At 40.2% G+C, this 24,412-nt stretch overlaps 1 protein-coding gene and 1 long non-coding RNA gene across 3 annotated transcripts in view; one reads left to right on the forward strand and one right to left on the reverse strand.

Moving 5' to 3' along the window:
* The window catches only part of LOC148149107 (uncharacterized), a 201,980-nt gene that overhangs the window by 149,285 nt on the left and 28,283 nt on the right, over window positions 1-24,412 (reverse strand). Inside the window, exon 2 of the long non-coding RNA XR_015758123.1 lies at window positions 22,323-22,450. This is a non-coding gene — a long non-coding RNA (uncharacterized LOC148149107). The remainder of the gene's footprint in view (window positions 1-22,322; window positions 22,451-24,412) is intronic.
* The window catches only part of palmdb (palmdelphin b), a 112,337-nt gene continuing 99,081 nt past the window's right edge, over window positions 11,157-24,412 (forward strand). The window contains exon 1 of one of the 2 annotated variants that reach the window (XM_087990493.1): window positions 11,157-11,561. The gene's annotated coding sequence lies outside the window, so the exon portion shown is untranslated. Of the gene's footprint in view, window positions 11,562-14,856; window positions 14,876-24,412 lie in introns of those variants that run through there. The other variant, XM_087990494.1, reaches the window with a different exon arrangement.

Genomic DNA, 24,412 nt, shown 5'->3' on the forward strand with positions numbered 1-24,412 from the left:
ACCCATGGAATACTAGTTATCTATTTCATTTCAGGAAATTTGAGGCACTTGCTTTATCCTTAATTCTGGTTGCAAAAATGATTTTCTTCAAAAAAATTCAATTTAGGTAGTCATGCAAATAAATAGTTAGTGTTCCTAAAGTAACTAGATGAAATTGTCTAAATGGTCTAATCCATCAAGCTATTAAATGGCTGACCAACATTTAAATATTTGACTTAAAATGCTGTGCCTTCATGCCACACTTCAGCACACATACAGTTGGTGCACACTTCCACCTCACTGACCTTAGTCTGATCCTGATAGATTTTCTGCAGCCTGACTATTCATGTAATCATTTTCAAGAGCCCATCAAGGATTGCATTTAAGTGTCTGTGAAGCAGTGGCAATCCAGATGCTGCAATGAATCTGAGAAGCTTACAGCAATGATGAGTACAGGAGGCGATGACAAGTGATGACAGCCAGAGGGCAAGCAAGAAAGAGCATCAATCTTTATCATTACTAAATTTGAAAGCCCGCTTCCAAATAATAAAAGGTTCACATTGACACATTGGAGAAAAGGCCATCTCTGAGTACATTAAGGGCAAGTAGAGGGAGATCTCCAGATGAACAATTTAGTGCAGCTAAAATGGTGGATAGTTGCTTGTAGGTAGGGCAAGTGAAAATTTATCATAAGTAGGCAGGAATGTGGAGTAATCAGATCATCCATGATTGTAATGAATGTTGGAGCAGATTCAATTGGCTGAATGGGCTATTCCTGCTTCTAGATTGAATGTTTGTATGTATGTGTATAATTTGACCAAAGTAGGCCAGCTAATATGTCACTTGCTCATTTAAAGGTTTCTAAGAAATACTCTTGATCTCTTAGTAAATCAATGGACTAAATTTTACCAGTCCTTTGTCAGGGCCTGGGAAACTGGAGAACTGCCAAAATGCTGCAGGAAAGCTGTAGATGGTCCACCCATTAAGAGCCCAATTGAGCCAATTAAGTGCAAGTTAAGGTTTTCTTCGATTATTGCAAATGCAGGGAAATGTTACTGCCACTGTACAGCTGGTGGAAGCAGAATCTTCTAGTATTTTTAAGGCAGAGATAAACAAGGAGGATGAACTCTATCAGGGCTAGCAGGAATGCAGATTTGAGGTTACATTCAGATCAGCCATTATCTTACTGAAAGGCAGAGCGGGCTGGAGGGTTTGAATCTCCCTGCTCCTACCCCTGCTCCTTGTTTGTATGTATGTAACCTTAGTTAGACCACATCTGGAGTGCAGAAGAAAGTGAGGACTGCAGATGCTGGAGATCAGAGTCAAGAGTGTGGCACTGGAAAAGCACAGCTGAGGAGCAGGAGAATTGACATTTCGAGTATAAGTCCTTCAACAGGAATCTGGAGTGTTGTTCAGTTTTGGTCTCCTTACTTAACAGACAATATTAGAAGCAATTCAGATAAAGTTCACTCAACTTATTCCCAGCATGAAGTTGGTGTGACTTTGCCCCCAGCATTGTACATTAACCAGCTGGGTCTACTGCTGTTCGTCATTTATATAAATGATTTGGATGAGAAGATAGGAAGTATGGTTTGTAAGTTTGCAGTTGACACTGAAATTGGTGATTTAGTGGAGAGTGAAGAAGATTATCTAAGATTACAACGGGGTCTTGAGCAAATTGGACAATGGGCTGAGGAGTGGCAGATGAAGTTTAGACAAATGCGAGGTATTGCATTTTGGTAAGGCAACAGCAGGTAGAGATCTTGGGAGTTTGTCAAACAAAGAGACCGAGGATTTCAGGTACATAGTTTCTTGAAAGTGGAGTCACAGGTGAACAGTGTTAAAGAAGGCATTTGGTACATTGCCTTCATTGATCAGAGCATTGAGCATAGGAGTTGGGATGTTATGTTGCAGCAATACAGGATGTTGATCAGGCCACTTTTGGAGTACTGTATACCCTGGTCACTCGGTGCAAGGAAGTATATTATTAAATTTGAAAGGGTGCAGAAAATATTTACAAGGATATTACTGAGACTTGAAGGTGTGAGTTATAAGGAGATGCTGCATTGACTGGGACCTTTATCACAGGAGCATAGGATGTTCAGTGGTGCCCTTATAGAGGATTGTAAAATCATGGAAGGGCAATGAAAGGTGAACAGCTTTTCCTCAGGAAAAGGAATTCAAACCTGGAGAACATAATTTTAAGGTGAGAGGAGAAAAATTTAGAAAGGACCTGAGGGGCAACATTTTCACACATAGGATGGCTCATATGTGGAATGAACTGCCAGAGGAAGTGGTAGATGCAGGTATAGTTACAGCATTTAAAAGACATTTGGACACGTACATGAATTGGAAAGGTTGAGAGGGATATGGGCCAAACACAGGCAAATAGGACTAGTTTAGTTTGAGAAAACTGGTCGGCATTGACTAGTTAGACCAAGGGTCTATTTCCATGCTGTATGACTTTATGACTGCATAAGGAAATGAGCATGGATATCATGGTATTGAAGACTCTCAAACATTATTACATCCCGCAGACTCCTAAGTGTCTGGATTAACATCAAGCTATGAGTTTACAAAGGGCACAATGCCATCCTTTAAGTGATCCATTCCGCCATGTGGGCAGCACGGTGGCACAGTGGTTAGCACTGCTGCTTCACAGCGCCAGAGACCCAGGTTCAATTCCCGCCTCAGGCGACTGACTGTGTGGAGTTTGCACAAACTCCGGTTTCCGCCCACAGTCACAAAGATGTGCAGGTCAGGTGAATTGGCCATGCTAAATTGCCCGCAGAGTTAGGTAAGGGGTAAATGTAGGGGTATGGGTGGGTTGCGTTTCGGCAGGTCAGTGTGGACTTGTTGGGCCGAAGGGCCTGTTTCCACACTGCAATGTAATGTAACCTAATCTAAAAAAAATGTAAAAGATCATAGAATCCCAGTGCAGGTAGAGGCAATTTAGTTCATTGAGTCAACATTAACCCTCTGAAGCGCATCCCATCCAGAACCCTACCCCCTGCAACTCTACCCCTGTAACAACCACAGCTAACCAACCTAGCCTCCACATCCCTGGACACTACAGTGCAACTTAGCATGACCAACCCACCCAAACTGCAGATGATTCGACTGTGGTACTAAACTGCAGCCCCCAGTAGAAACCCATGCAGACATTGGGAGAACATGCAAACTCCACATAGACAGCCACCCAAGGCTGGAATCAAACCTGTGTCCCCTGCAATAAGGCAACAGTGCTTACCACTGTGCTGCTCCAAAGATGAAGCATGAAACATTTATACCCTCAGTTCACATGTTATGTTACAATAATAATATTTTGCCTGTATATCTTAAAAATATCATTTTATAAAGAAAGGTTGAGTAGGTTTGGACTATATCCATTGGCATTTAGAAGACTGAAAGGTGATGTAAGATTGAGGCGAATTATCAGGGTGAATGCTATGAGGATGTATCCCCTTGTGGGCATGTCTCAAACTAGTTGTAAAATTAGTGGTCTCCATTTTACACTGAGATGAGGAGATACTTTTTCTCTCTCAGACAATTATCAGACTGGATCATTCAAGGTAAAGACAGCATGTCTAATGGTTGAAATGTGTGGGTAGAAAAGGAGATTAAGTATTTGAATACGAGCAGTTATAGGCTTTAAGCCAACTTTGTGTAGCTGTGCAGATCATTGTATGTAAGCATTCTCTTCCCTTTTTGATTCTGCTGTGAAAATATTTATATTTTCAGTTCAGCTACATCCTGTAACTTAAAATTTTATTTTTACTGGTGTGATGACAATTTAACAAACTGATTGTTAGAGCCGTACAGTCATACAAAGAAGTGTAAAACTCTACATCTGTAAAGATTATGGGGAGTATAGGAAAGGGATAAGGCCATTTAAACATTCAAGCCTGTCCCACCATTCTGTATCATGGATAATCTGAACCTCAACTCCACTTCCTTACTGTTCCTTCATGCTATGTCTGCTTTACAACTCCGTGCAGCTGTTGGATTCAGAACTCAGCTACTAACCAAACCTATTAACTGATTTTTCTAGCTCAGTTAGGTCCTCTAGTGCCCAAGGAGAGGTAACATATTTTTGGTATTATGGGCTATAAAGAAATTATTGTTGATGATATTGAATGACAAGCATATGATATATCTTTATGACATACCTCTAACTTCAATCACACTGCACAATAACACTGGATTAGTTTAATCTCAACATTTTTGCATCATACATTTCACTGATAACTATTACTTCTTATGTAATTCTTAATACTTCTTATAAATTAGCTATAGAATACCATACATGAAATCTCAGGAAGACACATTTCTGCAATAAGCTAGATTCCCATTGCAGTTGAATTTTCCAAACCACCGCCACTCCCCACCACCCCCACCTCCCCCCGCACCCCACCCCATTGTAACACACAACTTAATTATCGGACGAAATCCATTGCGAAGCATCACGAAACAAACAAAGGTGGCCCATTTCCTATATATTCAGCTAGATATTTTTGCACCTAAACCCATCAAGATGGATCCCCATATTCCGTTTACTTTATTTGCACTTTGTCTCCTGGGTAATTTTTAAAAATTTGTTCTACAGATGTAAGCAAAAAGAGTATTTCTTGGCGATATTGGCATTTATTAGCGATAGATTGGAAAGGGGAAGGTGCAGTGTGACCTTGATATCCCTGTATGCCAGTTGTTAAAAGTAAGCACGCAGGTACAGTGGACAGTGAATAAGGCAAATGATATGCTGGCCTTTGCAACACTACAATTTGAGCACCGGAGCAGGGATCTCTTGTTGCAATTGTACAAGGCTTTGGTGAGACCACTCCCAGAGTACTGTGTGCAATTTTGCTCTCCTTATCTAAAGAAGGGATGTTCTGGCTATGGAGGGAATGTGGTGAAGGGTTTATCAGACTGTTTCCTGGGATGGCAGGACTGACATATGAAGAGAGACTGGATTGCTCAGGTCTGTATTCACTGGAATTTGGAAGAATGAGGGAGACCTCATAGAACTCTATAAAATTCTAACAGGAATATACAGGTTAAACACAGAGTCTAAGATGAAGAGAAATTTCTTCACCCAGAACATGGTGAGCCTGTGGAATTTGCTACTACGTAAAATAGTTGAGGCCAAAACATTGACTGTTTCCAAGAAGGAGTTAGATATAGTTCTTAATTCTAAAGGGATCAAAGGATATGGGGAGAACGTGGGAACAGGACTCTGAGCTAGATAATCACTTGAATGATTTGATTAGCAGCGGGCTATCCTGCTCCTATTTTCTGTATTTCTATTAGAACCAAATTTTCCATCCTTACCTGGTTTGGATTTTGTTACAACAGGCTAATAGCAATGTGGCTGATGCTTAACTGCCCTCTGCAATGGCCTAGCAAGCCACTCAGTTCAAGGGAAATTGGTAATATGCAATAAATTATGGCCTTGCAAATGACAACCACATCCCATGACAGAATATTAAAATGTCATTTATATGCCAAATTGTGTAAAGATTTATTTGAAGGTCTTCCCTCCTTCCTAAAGGAGGTAGAATTCACATCTTCAAAGTGGGCCACATATTATTTTACCATTGACTAGTTATCAGGAGAGATTGTGAGGAGACATTCTGAAATATACAACATGTATCGACTTTATATTCACTGAATGTCTTTTTAACAGAGATGCTAAAGTCAGATTTGGAGGAATTCCCAATTACAGTTTTGTTGAGATCCATAGTATTTGGTTTGCCGTGGCTCACAGCAACATTTTTCATACAATTTTCCACTCTTAACTGCATTAATCACACAATTGGCATCATGGGTACATTTCTTGGACCATTACTTTCAGATGCAGAAGCATCAACGTTATGACACCTTCCAGGTGATACACCTTGGATGCCACATTTAAAACCAACTACATATCCTGCAAGCCAAGAACTAGCCCTCACACTGTTCTGCTCAACTGTTATTACCAAACAAATGTCCAGAGGAAAGAAAAGCTCAATCAGACTTCACTAATAAGAACCTGAAGGCATTAGTATACAGGGTGAAGTAGAGGAGGGCAGTCCTTTTTCTGGGTGACACTACACAGACAAGCACAAATTTCAGCCCAGGTCAGTGGTGTGTCAGGGTGAAAAGGAATGGACAATAGTGCAGAAAATAGGTCAAAGGTATTGAAGTGCCACCACCTTCTCTATGCTATCTCATATTGACAGGATAGTACTAACTCTAGTTCTGCCAATGCACATGTATCTAAACAAGGTTCATGGACTGCAACTCTTGGCATTGAATGCATCATGTTCATTCAATGGTCGTCACCCACTTCATCTTTCCAAGTTCTTCCTTCCTGCCTTTTGTACTTCCTACTCACTCACTGGAGATAACTTATCATCTTTCATGCTCATGCATCACCACAAACTGCTCTTGTATCCAATTCTATCATTCTCAATCCTCCTTTGCCTCATTGCAGAACAAAGTGGACCATTCCACAAACTGGTATCTCAGCAGAACCCAACTGACCTATATGTAATGCATCCATGACCTATGCTTGATCTACAGGACCATTTATAGCCCAATCTCAGACTGCAAGAATCTGGATCCCTGGACTCCAGTAGAGCCAGATTTTGTGGCCAAAGACTGTAGTGTCAAGGTAAAAGTCTTTTGACTGACTGTGGTAGTACCCCTGAATTACCATTTCAAAGGGCAGTTGAGAGTCAACTATATTGCTGTGGTTCTGGAGTCACATGTAGGCCACACCAAGTGAGGATGGCAGATTGCCTTCCCTGAAGGGCATTAGTAAACCAGATGGATTTTCCTGACAATGGACAGTGGGTTCATAGTCATCAGTAGATTTTTAATACCAGATTATTATTAAATCCAAAGTCCACTATCTGCCATGGTGGTGTTCAAACCCAGCTTCCCAGAACATTAGCTGAGTTTCTGGATTTATAGTCTCGTGATAATACCACTAGGCCATCACCTCACCACCTCATTGCCTGTGCATGAATGAATGTAAAAAAGGTATAAACCATTGGACTTGTCAAGTTCATTAGAATTGCTGAAAGGAGCTAGAAAAGGGAGCTGTAAAGCTGTCAAGGCAGTTGAAACTCCTGGCTTTCAAACATTTAGGGAAAAAAAAAGATTAAAAGTATCAGTGTTTGCACAGATGAACAGCCACTGGCCCAAACATTAACTCTGCTTTCTCTCTGCAGATGTTGTCAGACCTGCTGAGTTTTTAAAACAATTTCTGGTTTTGTTTCTGATTTCCAGCATCCACTCTTTTTTGTCAAATGAACTACCTTTCCTTGCTGTGATAGTTGAGAAATGCTATAGCTGCAGGGCAGAGGATGACACAGCATGATGGTATACAGCAACATTTCCGTTCTTCAACTGATTCATAGGTTGACTGTTCTGTGCTCCCCAAAAACACAAGTCACCTACCTTTCCTCTCTTCTAAAAACAATGTGAGCCTTGCATTGGCTGGAAGCCTGTGAACTGAGCACTAGGGCCCTGTGCACTATGACCTACACCAGAGGCTGGCTCCCAAACATCAGTGCTGAAGTCAGTGAGTGTGCACTAAGAGAGCAATGTGAAGCATACGGAGGTTGGCAGCTTCCAATCAACCAGTGAATTCAGTGAATGCTAAAAAAAACAAGCAAAGAGCTATAACATGCATCCTGTGCAGATGCCTAAGATGCGAGAATTTCCTTGTGGACAAAATAACCTGGCAGAAACATGCATGTCATGGATGTCCCTGAGCTCCAAAGTAGGGACACATTTGCATGATGGCCAGGACAGAAATTTAATGAATTGTAGCCAGAATTTGCGATATTTAATGTCTCAGTGAAGGAGAGAAAAATAAAAATTAGTCTATAAACAAATAGAGTGAGACATAATTGCATGGAAATAAATAGCCACTGCTACATTGTGAGATTCTAAATTGACTACTTCCAACTGAAGTGGAAAATTGGGAAACTTTCTTTCAACGTCAAGGTTTATTCACTTTCACCTTATTTTTTCCATTTTTCTTGCCATTGCTTATGTCACACCAGGGAGAAGAAAATTCCATCCCTAATAATTGCTTTGATGGTCATGTTCTGGCTATCAATCCTTCCTGTGTCTGAAGACAAGTAACTGACAGTTTTTTCAAATTCGCTATAAAAGTGGATGAAGGGAGGCCTTACCGTAAAATTATGCATCATTCGATACTTTAGACAGAGGTAAAATATTCACCAGTGGGGGAATCTAAAACTAGGAACCATAAGTATAAGGTAAATAGTCATTTGGCAGTACAGAACTGATGTATTCCTGAAAAAAGATGCATTTAGCTTAAACTTTTCATCCTGCACTTACCAGGGCCATTTGCGAGAAATATTTTTCTAAAGAGGAACAACTTTCTCCTACTATCTGAGAATACTACATTGATTGACTATATTGATTGGCAAGTAGACATTGACGTATAGAGGTTTAGCACAAGGAATGTTCAATTGACAGTTAACCGCCAAGCTTTGTTTAAACTTAAACCAGGCAGGTGAGCCCAATTGGCATTACCCAGTAGAATAAATCAAGGAATGCAATTTCGTTCAGTTGAAACAGGTGTATGTATCCTATAAAGAGCAGGGCCCTTTGTTGTAATATAAAAATGTGTATTAAGATCAGGAGTGCCACACTGCAAGCCTGCCTGATTATCTTAAATTGGTTGCCAGGGTAATTACCAGCAGAACCAGGATTAGTTAACAACATTGTTCAATTGGCATTATATGTAATGCTGGACAGTGGTGTAAGAATTTAGAGAAAGTGAGGACTGTGTAAGAATTTTGCAGGCATGGAGTAGTTGAGTATGAACAGTACCTGCGCTGAAAATGTGTTGCTGGAAAAGCGCAGCAGGTCAGGCAGCATCCAGGGAACAGGAGAATCGACGTTTCGGGCATAAGCCCTTCTTCAGGAAAACAATCCAAAAGATATGCTGTTTGATACAATCCACCAGTCTTTGCGATGTACAAGAAACAGACCTGGCATCATGCTGATAATGAAATTCAAGTACCATATCATTCAGTTGTGTGAGGGACAGAGTGTTTTGGGCTTGATTGCAGCATTTTCTAGTGGTGAACACCACTAACGTTGCTACTACATACTAGCAGCATCAAACAGCTAGCTACACCTTTTACTCAAATGTTTTGATACCTTACTCTTCATGGGTAATCTAAGACAAACCTGGCCATTTTCCAGGACTGCAAGTGATGGCTTTAGGCCCTTTCATGCATTAGCGAGTAATGAACTGATCAGGGTGGCCACTCATTTGCAGAATGGTTTACAATCACAGACTCCCTATGGTGTGGCAGCAGGCCATTCAGCCCACTGAGTCCACATCAAGTCTTCAAAGAGCATCCCCCTACCCTATCCCTGTAACTCTGCACTTACCATTTTTAATCCATCCAGCCAGAACATACCTGGACCCTTTGGGAAATGTAGCATGGCCAATCCATTTAACCTGCACATGTTTGGACGGTTGGTCAAAATCAGAACACCCAGAGGAAACCCAAACAAACACGGGGAGAATATGCAAACTCCACACAATCGCCCAAGACCAGAATCAAACACAGGTACCTGGCACTGTGAGACAGAAGTGCTAACCACTGAGTCACTGTGCCGCCCCCAAAGCACCATATCAAGCTTGCATAATGACCTCAGGCCCTATTTCCAGCTTGCAATTAAAGCCAATCATATAGCATGTGAATCTCAATGCATATATTGACCCCTAATGATCACATTAAGCATGTATTGGACGGTAGTTTGTAATAGAGAGCCCCCAGCAGATTTCTCAACCAGCACATCAAGGAAAGATAGCTCATTTGACAAAAAAACAGCAGATGCTGGAAATCAGAAACAAAACCAGAAATTACTTTAAAACTCAGCAGGTCTGGCAGCATCTGTGGAGATAAAGCAAAGTGAACATTTCGGAACCACTAACTGTTCATCTGTTCAAGCACTGATACTTTTTAATCTTTTTTTTCAAATGTTTAAAAGCCAGGAGTTTCACATGCCTTGACAGCTTTACAGCTCCCTTTTCTAACTCCTTTCAGCAGTTCTAATGAACTTGACAAGTCCAGTGGTTTATACCCATTTTACATTCATTCATGCACAGGTGATGAGAATGAGGAGGTGATGGCCTAGTGGTATTATTGCTAGAGTATAAATCCAGAAACTCAGCTAATGTTCTGGGGACTCAGGTATGAATCCTGGCATGGCAGATGGTGCAATTTGAATTCAATGATAATCTGGATTTAGGAATATACAATGACCATGAAATCATTGTCAATTGTCAGAAAAGAAACATCTGGTTCACTAATATCTTTCAGGGAAGGAAATCTGTCATCCTCACCTGGTCTGGCCTACATGGACTCCAGACCCATAGCAATGTGGTTGACTCTCAACTGCCCTCCATAATGGCCTAGCAAGCCATACAATTCAAAAGCAACTAAATGTTGGCCAGTCAACAATGCCCACATCCTTTGAGTGAATTTTTTAAAAATGCTTTTAACAGTCTCAAAGGACAGTTACCTCTCGTAAAGGCACATTATCTCTCTCAAAGTGCATCTGATCTCATGCAATGGGACCACTTTTCAAAGGACACCATACCTCTCTAAGGAACCCCAGGATCTAAAATATATATATTATATTTTGGATGGTCCAGTCATGACAAGCTCAACCTGAGCTGCATTACTTTAATGTGTGCAATTCCTTCTATGAATCTTTCCACAACATTGCAAATATGATCCAAGCCCATTTTCTTCACTTCCCCACCCAACCAATTCATATCAGTAAAATGGTATGTATAACATTCAAGAGTAGGAATTCTGCATTCAGAATTATGCCACCAGTTTTGTAATCATGGAGATGCTCCCCATCTTTACAAATATAACCTTTGCCAGACCTTATATCATCTTGCATTTTCATTTTGACAGGCACTTATCACTTACCATTGAGTTCCTGCACATTCAACAAACATTACAGAGAAGTCACTAAAATCAGGTGATTAAATTTATGGTTATTTATGCAGCCATGTACTTCTGAGCTCATGCAAAAATTTACATAGCCATCTTTAGTGTCAGAATCCTTGCCAACGGACCTTATAATGCAGCATTTAACATTGAATAAGAGAATAGAATGGCATTTAGAAATAGCACACACTTGTTTACAGATACGTGGTGATATGCTTCAGTTTAGATGTGATCAATCTTATATTCAAGAGTGCCAGTAGAAAGCTGCTAAAACAGTTGGGAACTCCCAAACTTAGTTCTAATGCACCTGTTGCTTACACAGACCATTTCGTAGATTGGGAGAATTTTATTTGATTTGGATTGATAGCTGCCAAAATGCCATATTGCTGTGCGGTTTTAAACTGTAGCTTTCATTATTCTGTTAAATGGTTTCCTGTGCCAGGCTGTGACCTGACGAATTTGTGATATGATGTATTAACAACATTTACCAGCTGTGAGAGTCCAAATCAGAGGAGTTCCCAGACTGCGCACTGCACTGAACAACTGGTGGGAAAGCTGCATTTCTGTACTGCCTTTGAGGTAAGATCAATTCTCATTGTTTTAATATAAACAAAAAGTCAGTGTAACATTTAAATTCTGCTGTTCTTTTGTATTGTTTCTTGAACTTGTCAAACCTATATGTTTTTTCTTGTGGAATTAATCAACCTAATTTCAGTAATGTTTCTTCAAATCAATCTGCATAAATGTTACCTTGTTAAAGCAGTTCTTATAAAAGCTTTGTTTAAATATAGATTACAATCATGACTGAGATATTGTGCATTGTTAATATAATCAGTAGACATTAAAAAGAAAAGTGTCTTGGTTTTTGAGATCACTGATAGTGCAGGCACTCATATCTCTTTACAGAACTGCTCTTGAAGATAAATAAGTGTTAAATGTTACTTTAACAGCTTGAATCTTTCCACAACATTGCTTTGACCTTCAGTTTTTTAATAAACGTGAACAACTTATAATGAGCCTGCATGTGTGCAGTACCTGATTTTAGCACAAATATATCTGCTGTGAAAATTTAAGTGAGTTTTTCTTGTTCCAGATGTTACCCATTACTTCTTCATGGCAGATTTGTTATTTTACAAGCTAAAAATCTTCAAAAGATTTGAAAAAAAAACCCTTTAAATCAGCTATGTCATTATGTTCCCACAGAACTGAAAAGACTTCTGCACACAAAAAATGTTCCAATGTAAATTGTCTATTTTACAATATCTGAGTCAAAGTATTTCAGAAAGTTCTTTCCTGAAAGTGTTGTTGCAACCCAAAAAAATCTATTGAATCCCTTACATTCCTCATCCACATTCAAAAGTAGCCATTGCTAAAAATACAAATAGAAAATATTGGGAATATAAAATAGGTCTGTGAACATTCAGAAACAAGAGAAGGAAAGTTAAATTTTAAGGTGCTGGACATTTGCAGTGTATGATACTGGCAGTAATGCTGAGATTGTGTCTACCGGTGTCATCTAGCACTGATATCACTGTGATTGCTAAGATCAGTAGAAGGGTGCTTACTTCACATTAGGTAAGCAGGAACCTGTACCTATACTAGCAACTACCTACCTTGCAGCCAGAAAGCATGGCACCTACTTTATAGTTCTTCTTGCCAGCCCTCTGAGCAAGAAGACTAATCAAATATTTTGTTTTTAAAAGCGCAATCTCCGAGTTTGGGGAATTGTCATCGACTTCCCTGATCTGGAACATCTATTCTACATTAAGAGTGGAGCACATTTGTATCCATCTGGAGGAGAGTATATCCTTTCTCTCTAAACATATCAACCTTCAATAATACATCAGATTCAGACAGAATGTAAGAAGGACTAATCACAGGGTTACAGAATCTCCACTGCTAACTAGCCACAGAGCCACCCTCTGATGTCATTGGCCTTTTAAGGGGCAAGAAGAGATTTTATCCATTACAAGAATGATTATACATTTACAGCTCAGGGAGTAATGGAACAACAGTCAAAGTTATAGCAAATATGTGGCAGAAAACATGTGAAAAGATTAGGCTTCATTTAAGAAATTTAAACTGTTGTCTACCTATTCGACTGATGTCACCATACTTTTTATGCATGATTATAGAGACATTGAATTTCCAAACTGTTTGTCATTTCACTGATTGGTTTTATTGTTGTTAATGCTTTCTCATTTTTATCTGTAACAGCTTTGTGAAAGGTCTTGGGATAATTTATTGCATAATGATGTTATATAAAAATAAGATGGTATTATTAAATCGGTTACTGATATGTCTTAACAGGTAGACAAGCTGTGTTTTTGGCTATATCACTAACAGAACTTTGCAATTAGGTAATAAAGTTTGGTATTGGAGGAGTTAATGCATGGAATAATCTTCACAAAGAGTCTTTTATACGTTATTTCTGATGACATGGGTGTATACGTCCGACATTTCCTTTTGGAAACTGAATAGAAGTCCGCTCCTACAAAGGAGAACCATTCTGTTTTAAAAGTTAGACGAATTTGGAAAGAATTACATGCATCCATAAGCAGAGGAAACCATGAGTCAGAAAGTGGCAGTGAGCGTGAAACTAAACTAAAACAGGAATAAAGTAAGGATTGATGATTTCATCGATCCAGAGATCAATTCAAGTAACTAGACCAGAGGTGTGAATATTACACTCTAGTGAAATACATTCGGTGCTGTAACACAAATGACTGCACTGACAGAATTATGTGGCATGTCAAACATTTGACTCAAACCTGCAACCTTTGAACAGTGACAGAGTGTCAGTTCTAACCATTCAATTATACATTCTGAACCATTGAAATCATTGCTGCTAAATCTAAGGAAGATTGTGCTTAAACTAAAGTCTATTCATGGCAAGTTATTTTTAAACAAAAGTATTTAAAACAAACTGAGAAAAACACAGTTCAAACAATTCAACAGATCTTTCTCTGTCATTTTAATTACCTGAAGGGCTAAGAAGGCTTGGTAGACAGTTAGCTGGAATAGGCAGTTATCTTATGAGGAAAGTTTGTCACTTAATTGGAAAATGTAAGATCCTGAAATATCTTGACTGGGTGGATGTGGAGAAGATGTTTCTTTTTGTGAGGGAATCTTGAATTAGGGGTCATTAAATAAGGGATTGTCCCATTTAAGACAGAGATTATCAGAATATTTTTCCCTCAGAAGGCTGAGAGTCTTTGAAGTTACCTTTCTCAAAAACTGGGAGAAACAGACTCTGAATATTTTTAATGCAGAAGTTGTTAGATTCTTGGTAAGCAAAGGGGCGAAAGGTTATGGGGGAGTCAACAGGAATTTGAATTTGAGGTTTCAAGTAAACTAGCCACAATTCTATTGAATGGAGGCGTGGCCTACTCCTGCTCCTAATCCATATGTTCTTACAAATCAATACAAACACAAAAATACAGCTACCATTTTTCTCCTTTTTGGGGGCATATTCTACCTATATAGACTGTATGTGGGTGTATATAATTCATTCTTTGTCATAATATGTCTCGTATGAATTTTTAAGATGATTGCAATTGAAATCAGCATTCAAAGCATTTAAGATATCATCGTATGATAGAATAGTCAACACTGATTGTGTACACTTGCAACTATTTTGAACAAGAGTTCTGTCTTCTTTGCCAAGGTTAAACTTTGTGCTTTGTGTGACAATTTTGGATTATTCTTTAGGACACAGAGACGATGACACCACATATTGCAGAAGATCCAACAAGATAAATTTGGCATAACATAAGGATATCAGTTTTTAATTATCTCTTTATAGAAATATATCACAGCCAAATCACATGATGACAGAAAAGACCTGCTTCTATTAATAATCACTGCTAGAATAGCAGCTCGTAAACATCCAGGTAAACACAAACTGTCAAAAGTTACATTGAATTGAGTTAAAATTAAAGATTTGACTCTGGCTTAATATTTACTATTATTCTGATGTACCTTAAAATCCACTAACTCATGTTCCCTGCTTGTTATGTAGACCTACTGCTAATACAGTGAGCAGAAAGTCTTCATTCCAGTTTGGAATTATGAAAAATATCCATCCTAGATCATAAGAGATGGAACAACAGACAGTTGTAAAGTCAACTCTTTACAATATGTATTGGCCTGACCACAGAAAGTACTTTGTTCCTTTCCAGTATTAATGCCAAATGCAGAAAAAAAACCAACAATCCTTGTTTTTGCAAATCAGGAAAAATTGCCTAGGAGCATAGGAATGTACTGGGCTGGAAAAACTCAGCATATTCCATCAGGTCTCATAAAAAAACATATCATAATCTGTCTCTAAACCTCTAAATCGCTTGTCAGAAAATCTAGTAGGATATCTTGTTATTTTTTCCAACATCATATTTTTTTCCAGGTGGTCCTTTCCATACATTCATTTCTCTCCTCATGAAATAGTTTAATCAAAGCCACATTTGGGGAGGCAATGGCCTAGTGGTATTATCACTGGAATGGAGATCTGGGTTCAAATCCCACCAAGGCATTTGGTAGAATTTGAATTCAATTAATACCTGGAATTAAGAGTCTAATTATTGCCATGAATCAATTGTCAGAAAAACCCATCTGGTTCACTAATGTTCTTGAGAGAAGGAAACTCATCCTTACCTGGTCTAGCTTGCATTGTGACTCCAGACCCACAGCAAAGTGGTTGACTCTTGACTGCCCTCTGGGCAATAAATGCTGCACACTCAGTGATGCCTTCATCTTGTGAATGACTACAAAAATATATTTCTACCTGTCTTATTCTGGGTTTGATTCTGATCAGACAAAATTTAGTCTAAAATGAACATACCTGAAGAAACAATCATATTTCAGTCTATCAAATTCGGTAAACTGAAAGATTACTTCCAGAGTACATGATACTGGTTAAGATCAGAAGACAACTTATTGAAAAGTAACAAAAACAGAAGTTGCTGGAAAAGCTCAGCAGGTCTGGTAGCATCTGTGAAGAGAAATCAAAGTTAATGTTTCAAATCCGGGTGACTCTTCCTCCCAGACCTAAAGCATTAAATTTGATTTCTCTTCACAGATGCTGCCAGACCTGCTGAGCTTTTCCAACAATTTCAGGTTTTGTTTCTGATCTGCAGCATCTACAGTTCTTTTGGTTGTTATTGAGAAATAAGTTGAAATTGTTACGGTAGTGAACTTGTGCATTGAAAAGAGAAATATACTTGGAATATGCTGCCAACTAGTGATGGCATTGTGGTAATGTTATTGATTTAATAATCCAGAGCCTCAAGCTAACATTCTGGGTGCATGGGTTTAATTCCTGCTATGGCAAATGGTGAAATCTTAAATCAATAAAACATAATCTGGAATTAAAAACTTGGTCTAATAGCAACTTTGTAACCACAGTCAATTATCACAAAGAACCCATCTTGTTCACTAATGTTCTTTAGGGAAGGAAATTTGTCATCCTTACCTGGTCTGGCCTACATATAACTCCAGAGCCAGAACAATGTGGTTAACTCTTAACTGCCCTCTGCGCAATAAATGGTGGCCTAGCCAGTGACACCCTCATCTGTGGATGAATTTTTAAAAAGTCTGCTTCACTAATGTTCTTTACAGAAGAAATTCTGCTCTCTCTGCCTGGTCTAGCCTAACTGCAACTTAAAACCCACAACATTCTGCTTAACTCTGAGCAATTAGATGTTCACAAACTATTTTTTTTTTCAATGCTGGAAAAAGTCATCTGGCATATTTAAATGTAGTCAAATGCATAGCTTAGAGAGTTCAAATGACGAGGTTAGATAGGCCAAAATTGAAAATGCTTTAATGAAACATAAGATCTTAATGGGCAAGTGGTGGGGGTGGGGGTGGGGGTGGGGGTTGGGGCAGGGGTAGAAGCCGACATGGGTGGGCACGGAACTTTATGCCTCTGGCTGGTTGTTGTCAGTTTGTTGGCATCAACATCCACTGCCACTCCAGAACATTTTTGAGGAGTCCAGGTCAGGGCTGAAAAGAGTATTCACTCATAAAATGGCAACTAGCCAGTTATATTCATTGAAAAGCCAACTAACGTCAGAACTTAAAAGGAATTTTCCAGTCGGTAGACCAGGGAGCTGGCATCCAGCAAGACTCTGTCTATCACCTTTCCAAGGCCGTGATAGAAGTCAGCTGTCAGTCCTCTCTATAGTACAAGGTCAGGACACCCAAATCAAGGTCCCGATCCAGAACACAAAATCCTACTGATCAAGTTGATCAGCATTGACAGTGAGAAAGGAAATGCTGATATTTTTGGCTGTTTCTTTTGAGTATTTTCAGAAGGATGTATGTTTTAATAAAGGGAAATCCATCTTCTTCAGACAACACACTGAGGGCCAAGTTTAAGCTGTGGTTTTAGAACATAGAACATAGAACATAGAACATAGAACAATACAGCGCAGTACAGGCCCTTGGGCCCTCGATGTTGCGCCGATCCAAGCCCACCTAAACTACACTAACCCACTATCCTCCATATACCTATCCAATGCCCTCTTAAATGCCCATAAAGAGGGAGAGTCCACCACTGTTACTGGCAGGGCATTCCATGAACTAACGACTCGCTGAGTGAAGAACCTACCCCTAACATCAGTCCTATATCTACCCCCCCTTAATTTAAAGCTATGCCCCCTTGTAATACCCGACTCAATACGCGGGAAAAGGTTCATACTGTCGACCCTATCTAACCCCCTAATCATCTTGTACACCTCAATCAAGTCACCCCTAAACCTTCTTTTCTCTAGTGAAAACAGCCCCAAGTGCCTCAGTCTTTCCTCATACGATTTTCCTTCCATACCAGGCAACATCCTGGTAAACCTCCTCTGCACCCGTTCCAATGCCTCCACATCCTTCCTATAGTATGGCGACCAAAACTGCACACAATATTCCAGATGCGGCCGTACCAGAGTCTTATACAACTGCATCATGACCTCAGGACTCCGGAACTCAATTCCTCTACCAATAAAAGCCAGTACGCCATATGCCTTCCTCACCGCACTATTTACCTGGGTGGCAACTTTCAGAGATCTGTGTACATGGACACCAAGATCCCTCTGCTCATCCACACTACCAAGTATCCGACCATTAGCCCAGTACCCCATCTTTTTGTTATTCTTCCCAAAGTGAATCACCTCGCACTTAGCTACATTGAATTCCATCTGCCACCTTTCTGCCCAGCTCTGCAGCTTCTCTATATCCTGCTGTAACCTGCCACATGCTTCCTCACTGTCAACAACTCCTCCGACTTTCGTATCATCCGCAAACTTGCTCACCCAACCTTCTAACCCCTCTTCCAGGTCATTTCTTCCAGAAATTCCTGGTAGTCAAATTAGAAAACAATGAAAACCAAAAGAACTGCGGATGCTGTAAATCAGAAACAAAAACAGAAGTTGCTGGAAAAGCTCAGCAGGTCTGGCAGCATCTGTGACAAAAAATCAGAGTTAACGTTTCGGGTCTGGTGACCCTTCCTTAAAGCTGATTTCTCTTCACAGATGCTGCCAGACCTGGTGAGCTTTACCAGCAATGTCTGTTTTTGTTAGAAAGCAAATAATTTCAATCATTCTGGAGGCAGAAACCAGGTGTTCAAATTTCGGCAAAAAGCAATGCGGGACATTATTACCTATTTTCAGAACCAAATCCAAATTTGTCATTGACTGAGAAAATTGGTGAGGTAAAAACAATGACTGCAGATGCTGGAAACCAGATTCTGGATCAGTGGTGCTGGAAGAGCACAGCAATTCAGGCAGCATCCGAAGACAGGCAAAATCGACGTTTCGGGCAAAAGCCCTTCCTGATGAAGGGCTTTTGCCCGAAACGTCGATTTTGCCTGTCTTCGGATGCTGCCTGAATTGCTGTGCTCTTCCAGCACCACTGATCCAGAATCTGAGAAAATTGGTGAGTGAGGCTAGGACGTAATGATTGCATTTTGGATGCATACCATAGTCTCATTGGCAACTGCGACTATGGGAAGAAGAATAGGCCATTCAGCCCTTTGAATTTGTTTTGCGATTACATTAAATTACAGAAACTATACCTAAACTTTATTTTATTATCTTCACCCCATATCCCACAGCACCCAAAAGCACTCCAACACCTATAAGGGACATCAAAGTATAATATTGGATTGGGCAGATAACAAGTCACTTACATCTATTTCTTTCTGGTTGTAATCTTGGTTATGCTAACTTGCTGAAACTACATTTTTTAGTCAAAAATGGGTCAGCAGTGAAACAGTAAACAGTTCTTGTTTTCATGTTTAAGCAGAAATTACTAATGGTACGACTGAGGGAAATGGTTGGGAGCCAACTGGAGGGTACAATGTAAGTGAATTACCAGGTACACTAGGAATCCATGTTGAATCAGTCTGATTCATGAATTAAATTGAATTGAATTGAATTTACTGTCACATGTACCAAGTCACAGTGAAAAGCTTTGTTTTGTGAACAATACAGGCAGATCCCAGAGTTAAGTAGCATAGGTATGTAAATAATTGGTAAACAGCGGCAAAAACCAAAACACAGGTACAGGCGAATGTTAGTTTGTGAGTCCATTCAGTACTCTAACAACAGTAGGGTAGAAACTATTTTGAAACCGGCTGCTGCGTGTGTTCAGGCTTCTGTACCTTCTCTCCGATGGTAGAGGTTGTAGAAAAAACATTGCCAGGGTGGGATGGATCGTTGAGACTGCTGGCAGCCTTTCCTTGACAGCGGGCCTGGTGATAGATTCTATAGATGGGAGGTTAGCATTTGTGATTATCCGGGCCGAGTTCACCACTCTCTGTAACCACTTCCAATCTTGAATGGTAAAGTTGCCATACCAGGTAGTATACATCCAGACAGAATGCTCTCGATGACGCACCTATAAAAGTTGGCAAGGGCATTCATCATCATTCCAAATTTCCTCAGCTGCCTGAGGAAGAAGAGACTTTGTTGGGCATTTGTAACCAGTGCGTCCACATTAAGAGTCCAAGAAAGCTTGTTGTGGATGCCCACTCCCAGGAGCTTGACACTCTCCACTCATTCCATCTCTGTGCTGTTAATGTGCATTGAGAGCTAGGTTGTTCTCAGTGCACCATTTTTCCAGGTTTTACACTTCCCGTCTGTAGTTTGTTTAGTCTTCATCTGAGATTTGACTGACTATAGTGGTGTCACCAGCAAACTTGTAGATAGCATTAGTCTGGTTTTTGGCAACGCAGTCATGTGTATACAGTGAGTACAGTAGGGGGTTTAGTACACATTCCTGGGGAGATCCAGTGTTGAGTGTTAGTGAGGATGAAATATTATCCCCAGTCTTCACTGATTGTGGCCTGTGGGTCACGAAACTGAGGATCCAGTTGAAGAGAGTGGGCCTTAGTCCAAGATCACTAAGTGGGCGGCACAATGGCACAGTGGTTAGCACTGTTGCCTCACAGCGCCAGAGACCCGGGTTCAATTCCCGCCTCAGGCGACTGACTGTGTGGAGTTTGCACGTTCTCCCCGTGTCTGCGTGGGTTTCCTCCGGGTGCTCCGGTTTCCTCCCACAGTCCAAAGATGTGCAGGTGAATTGACCATGCTAAATTGCCCGTAGTGTTAGGTAAGGGGTAAATGTAGGGGTATGGGTGGATAGTGCTTCGGCGGGTCGGTGTGGACTTGTTGGGCCGAAGGGCCTGTTTCCACACTGTAATGTAATCTAATCTTAAAAAAAAAGTTTAGTAATCAGTCTCGAGGGCATAATAGTGTTGAACGCTGAACTATAGTCAATGAGTAGGATTCCTATGTAGCTGTTCTTGGTGTCAAGGTATTCTAGCTCCTGTGTGTACTAAGCCATTTCAATATACCTAACAAAAAAAAATCAAAATAGAGAACCAGAAGTGATTGTTTTGCAGCCATATGATTGGTCACCAGTAACTTCACCATAACAGTTTTGATGGGCTCCATTCTGGAGTGGAATGTTAGCATGGGAGGGAGAAGTGTGTGTCACTGCCGCTCATTGGCAGTCAAGTTCCCTTGTGCAATTCTGCGGTTCTCTGATCATCACATGTGGAGGAGCCTGGTGAACCTTGTAGCAGGAGTTGGAAGAAAGTCAATGCCACCCTTTAGGGTAGAAGATACTGGCACCATACTTAAATCACACCCAGGCATGCCCAAAAAACATTACTTGGATTCTTGCCATGCAAGAATACTATTGAACAATTTCACCTTCCGCATTTCCCTGGACTGCGTGGCACCATTCTTGAGTCAGGCTATCCCCCTTCTATATAGATGTCCATCCTTGGTTCGCCTTCTTGATCCTTGCGCATTATACTCCAGCCACCTTTGTCAGTCATCTTCCATATCACAATATTGGCACAACTTACTGTCACTTGATCACAATCATGCCGTGGCATAGATGGAAGCTCCCTACGAGGGCAAAGTAGCATTTACTCACTTCAAAGACCAGCAAGTACATTACCTCACCGACTGCTCACCTCTTAAAACACATATTGCTTGTTTGTGGGTATCTTAATTGAGCAGTGGAACTTAATGCTAGTGAGCAGGCCTTTTAGTGAGTATATGGATGCAGGAAGTGTTAACATCTGCCATGGAGAGTTCAGTACGCCTTTAAAATTCCAAGAAGCAACATCTTGCCATCATGAATCTGATTTCTGGCCTCTCATGCATTTAAAGTCATCTGGCCCCTCACTCTGCCACACTTTCTGCGCCCCCCCCCCCCAACTTGCTTCCCGTTCCCTAAAGCAGCACAAAGCTCCACCCGGTTGAGCCAAATTCAAGAGCAGTTGCTATTCCCTTGTAGCTCAGTTGCCAGTCATGTGCTAAAAACTGAGCACAGGTCGCATGATCCACAAGACTTGCTTGCAGCTTGTTACAAAGTCGGAGTGAGTCATGTGACAAATAGGGCACATTATTAAGGCCAGCAACCTACAGCTTGGTATACATAATTGAATATCCTGTAAACAGGGCACTGACAAACCCATACACAGTCTTAGGAAGAAGGATTCCAGATCACAACTGAATTTGTTAAGAGACACCAGGTATTAACTTAAAGATATGTTATAAGATTATGTTCTAAGAGAGGAAGAATGAACAAAATAACAAATAAAACATTCATGCTTAAAGATTTTGATATTTTAGAAGAATAGAAAAATAACATCCATTTGTACATTGTAAGTAATATCAGAAATTTTTCCATTCCTCCTTCTCACTTATGCATTGAGGTGTACAGTGTTAGCCAATAGTTTACAATCTAATGACATCTGTGCACTTAGCCTGTATTACTCATTGGGCCACAACTATAAGCAGATTAAGTTAAAAAAATCTAGATAAATAAGATTATTACCAAGGGAAGTGGTTCATTTGTTGCTAGGAAGGTATTAATGGAGAAATGATGCCTTGCAAATTGATCTTCCAAAATTGAAAATTCTGCCACCAAACATGAGGCTTTGTTGTTCACACGTCTGAGTATACCTGTAATTTTAAAAGAGAGATTTTAAGAATCTCAGACAACGACTTCAAAATAATTCTGTACAAAATGATTTTAAATTTCTGTTGAAGCAGATTTTGAAATGACCTTCTTTACCTAAATAGATGGAAACTGCATTTTATAATGTATAAACAGATTAACTCTTCTCAGGAATGTAATAATGCACGTGCTGGGTATATACTTAAAACATTTCACCAACATTGCATTGCTGATCAGTGGAGCTCTGCGTGTGTTACAGTATATAAGGAATGCTTCACTTTCCCCCAGTTTGGATGTATTACGGCTGACATGATAGCCCAGTGCTGCTGGTTTGCATGCTCACACTGAAGGTTCAACTCATAAAGTCATATCATTATACAGCACGGAAACAGACCCTTCGGTCCAACTCATCCATACCGACCAGATGTCCTAAACTGATCTAGTCCCATTTGACACAGATCCCTTTAAACATTTCCTATTCAGGTACCCACCCACACACCTTTTAAATGTTGTAATTGTAGCTGCCTCTACCATTTCCTTTTGACAGGTCATTCCATATACCCACTACACACTGTGTGAAAATGTTTCTCCTTAGGTTACTTCTAAATCTTTACGGTCTCACCTTAAACCTATGCCCCCTAGTTTTGGATTCTCCCATCCTGGGAAAAAGAGCTTGGCTATTCACCCTATCCATGCCCTTCATAATTTTGTAAACCTCTGTAAGGTCACCCCTCAGCCCCTGACGCTCCAATGAAAAAAGCTCCAGACTATTCAGTCTCTTCCTATAGTTCAACCCTCCAATTCCATTATCCTTGTAAATCATTTTTGAACCCTTTCAAGTTTAACAACACCATTCCTAGAGTAGGGAGACCAGAATTGAATGTAGTATTCCAAAAATGGCCTATCATGTCCTGTACAGCTGCAACGTGAAATCTCAACTCCTTCACTAAATGTACTGATCAGTGAAAGCAAGGTTGGCAAACACCTCTTAAATAATTCCTGCAATATAATGTCATATAAAGTTCTTCCATTATTTTGACTTTTGAAAACATGACATACAATTAGTGCAGTCAATTGGTCAGTCAGCATTATGCAGCATAAACAAGTGAGTCCAACATGGGTTAGTACTGATAAGCCTCCAATTTACAGAGCCCTGAATGGAAGACACCATTAGAAACCAAAGGGGAGAAAACCTCCAAGGCTGTTGTCACTCACATTACATGTTCAAAGAAAATCCTGGTTTCAGTACATCAGATTTTAGTAGTTTTGTTTCAGCAAGGGGCTCCTGATTTGAAATATCTCAATACAAATGTCCTCGCAAGAGCAATGTGCTTGAAGTGACGTTTCACAAGAACTTTCGGGTAGACTCAGCTGTTAACGCTGCTAATTCAACTGGAGCTCTCTCTGAAGAATTGACTCCATGCATCCAGGAACAACCAGTACAACCAGGAACAACTTTCTAAAGTCCCATAGAAATGATGGCTAACCTTCCCTGCCATTTAATTAAGGCTGACAGTGGGGGAGATTGATTGATGATCCTAAGAATGATTTCCTTCCTGCCACACAAATGCTGTGTCACACAGAGTTGTTTGTTGTCACCATAGTCTTACCAGACCATCGGGGCTGCTTTCTCATGAGAAAGTGAAGCAACTGGTGGTGATGTAACCTGAGGGACACCAGAGGGAAGAAGTTAATAAGGAGAGTTCTTCATGATAACCTCAAACCAGTATGGGAATTGAACCCACACTGTTGACATCACACTGCTCTGTGAACTAACAATCCAGCCAACTGAGCTATGAAAAAATCAGACAAATCAGGAAGAATCTATGTTTAAGTCCCATCTGCTTTGGTGGTATGTCATAACAAGTTGAACTAGGTTGTTTAAATTCAAAAGGGAAAGAGGGGAATTGGGACCAGTGTAACATTAATCTCAGAAATGCAAGCCATTTTAAGGGCAGAATTGAAGG

The sequence above is a fragment of the Chiloscyllium plagiosum genome, unplaced genomic scaffold, assembly GCF_037043375.1.
Source record: "Chiloscyllium plagiosum isolate Xiang-an unplaced genomic scaffold, Cpla_swu_hap1 HiC_scaffold_9, whole genome shotgun sequence".
Taxonomy (NCBI): domain Eukaryota; kingdom Metazoa; phylum Chordata; class Chondrichthyes; order Orectolobiformes; family Hemiscylliidae; genus Chiloscyllium; species Chiloscyllium plagiosum.